The sequence below is a fragment of the Pistacia vera genome, unplaced genomic scaffold (genome assembly GCF_008641045.1).
Source record: "Pistacia vera cultivar Batoury unplaced genomic scaffold, PisVer_v2 Contig702, whole genome shotgun sequence".
NCBI classification, from domain to species: domain Eukaryota; kingdom Viridiplantae; phylum Streptophyta; class Magnoliopsida; order Sapindales; family Anacardiaceae; genus Pistacia; species Pistacia vera.
In genome coordinates this window covers 11,030-13,901 of record NW_022196560.1, presented here as the reverse complement: position 1 = coordinate 13,901, position 2,872 = coordinate 11,030, and the positions used below count along the sequence as shown (strand labels likewise).

General features: G+C 35.3%; 1 pseudogene; it reads left to right on the top strand.

Annotated features, from left to right (window-relative positions):
- Positions 1 to 826: 826 nt before the first annotated feature.
- On the top strand, positions 827 to 1,880 carry LOC116114195 (annotated as a pseudogene).
- Positions 1,881 to 2,872: the final 992 nt, after the last annotated feature.

The window sequence follows — 2,872 nt, the reverse complement described above, 5'->3', positions numbered from 1 at the left end:
TAAATAACTTTTATGTAAGGCATTTTAGTAATCAAAATGGCTGCTTTCTTACCAACAACACTTCATTATTTCAGGGACCACTTGCATTTATGTAGCTTTATTCTTTTTCATCACCATCCATAAATTGTAGCCGTTAATTGATAATTGTATATTTGCTTTAGATTTAGAGAGCCGTTACTTATTTTAATCTTCGAAGGAGACATTATTTTTCCTTGCTCTTTTGGTCACCCTTTTTTTTAATGGTTGTCACAAACTCCGAAGGATTTTAGGGTAAATAATTAATAACGATAGAACAATTAGGAGGGTAACAAAACGCAAAACAGAAAGTTTATACTAATTTTGTTTTTAAAAAATGAATTAGCTCTCCTAACTAGTAAGTTAATTTAAAAAGTTAATTTAGGAAGAATCCAATATTTTCCAACCAGTAGGAACCAGTAGGAAACTATTGAGTTACAAAATAGACAATCACTGAAAGCATTAAGATAACATATCTTTCAACGAACGGATCTCTCCGTGCAAAGATCCAACGGCCAAAAGATTACTTTATTGTGTGTGCCCCAATGAAAGTAACCTGTAATTTGGTTTACTGTTATAAATGGCGTTTCATGGAATGGATTGTTGATATCAACTTCTATCGTATATTTCGGCACTAAGAAAACATATAATTAACAAACTACTTATTATAAAACACCATCTTCTGTACCATTTGATTACACAACCATAATTTAATCTCTTTCTTATTTCTCACCAAACTCCTCTCATCTCTCTCTCTCTCAACTAACTTTCTTCATCTTCTTCATTATCTACTTGATTCTTTTTAGGTTTCATGGGACGTCTAACAAATCTAATTGGCATAATTAAAGACAGGTCTCTCAAAGCAGAGTGCTATGGTCTCCAATCCCAGAACCTATCTCTTCAACCTGCGGTTTACGCGCCACAACTCACGACCCATCTCACCTCCTAATAAAAACACTTAACATCCCTTCTCGACTTCGGCCACAGCTCACGCGCCACCGCCTCCGCCGTCATCGAGACCCTCATGGACCGCCTCCAGACCACCCGCGACGCGTCATGGCCATCAAGTGTCTCATAACCGTCCATCAATCATCAAACATGGAAGTTTTATTCTTCAAGATCACGCTCTCGTGTACCCTTCCACAGGCGGCAGAAACATCCTTAAATCACCGAATTTAGAGACAATTCTACCCCTCTTACGTGGGAACTCTCTCATGGGTACATGGTACGCTCTCTATCTCGAACATGTTTTGTCCACTTCGGATTCTTGGTTTCTTTCTTGGTTCAATTTCAGACAAAGATATTAATAACGAAGAAAATTTCATCTCTTATGAATAATGATTTGCTTAGAGAGATTGATTCATCGGGGTTTGCTTAAGAGATGTGTAAAAGGCCAGATTTTTTACACATGCATGTAAAAAATTGGTTGAAGAGTTATGGATTGGTCGAAGAGGATTATTTGTCGCGGCTAAAACGAAGTTTCGATTCGACTCAGTGAGTTTAGGGAGAGACTGAGTTCGTTGAGTTTAGGTGACTCGGTTGAATTGGTGTGTGCTATGAAAAGGTTAGAGATTGTAAAGAGAGGTTAGAAGGTTGTCGAATAGAAAGAGGGTGATGATTGAAACGTTTTGGGGAGGGAATCAACTCAAGGATGTGGTGGGGAAGGAGAATAAGTATAGAGAAGAGAGATCAGTAACTGTGAGAAGATAAAGCGAGTGAGTCAGCTCGGTTCGGGGATCGAGTTATGAAGTATGTGTGGTCACTCAGTCCGATTCTCGTCAGGAAGATTTGAATTGAATAAGTTTCTCGTTCTTTCTAGATTCGTTCATATCATGTGCATAAAGTTTTTCCAGAATTTAAAGTAAAAGTTGATGTTTAATTATAGGAAATACAAATGAAGAAATTTTGTTATTTTCGGAATTTGAGTATAATTGGCATTTAAGATAGATTTGTAAATTAAAGTAATTAATTAAGATGTTGTGTGTTACCAATAAGGCGGATCACATTTGAATAAATTAATTCTTCTACTTCTTTTTAACTTTGAATAATTTTATGTGTTGTAGATCAAAATTGATTACTTATTGGTTTTGTTTATGTTTGTTTACTTCATGGTCGGTTTAAAGAGAGCAAATAAGAATGGTGCCGAGAAATCTCATGGCAATACTTTTTAAAATGAAAGTCAAAGACAATTGGACCCTCATTCTGTTATTGTTTCTTAGGTTAACTGTCAGCGCCGCAGCACCCGCTGCACTAACTCAAATTCCACACTCCTGCATATGATCTCAGGCCACTTAGGCATTGCGATAGCCGCCCAATCGTTTTTTTGTTATAGTATAATGTAGTGAGGTGTATATATATATATATATATATTATTATAAACATTTTTTTTGTATCATTGCACTTATGAGGAAGTCGTTCTATCTTAATAAATAAACATTCTGGTGAAGATTTCTAAATCTTCAATAACTTTTAAAATTACAATAAAGTTGCACTTTTTGTTACTTCTTGGACTTTTTTTTAAAATCTCGTCTCGTCAATAACTCTTTTTCTTTTTGCACATGTATCTCGCCGAGCTTTGTTGAAAGCTTTCTTTAAGTCACAACTGAAATCAATCCATTTTATTGAAACGTCCAAAGCTATTCAAATCCAGCGTGGTACAGTGCTCATCCTAGCAAGTCTCTTTCTTTGCCCGCCAAACATCATCTCTTATGGATACTATTTTTCCCAGTCATTTTGATAATGATGTATCGTCAAGGAACACCATACTATTACTGTTCTTAAGATTTTCATAATATTTTGTAATCAAGTAAATATTATGTAATCTTTAGTTATATCAGGTATACGATTTCATATTTCT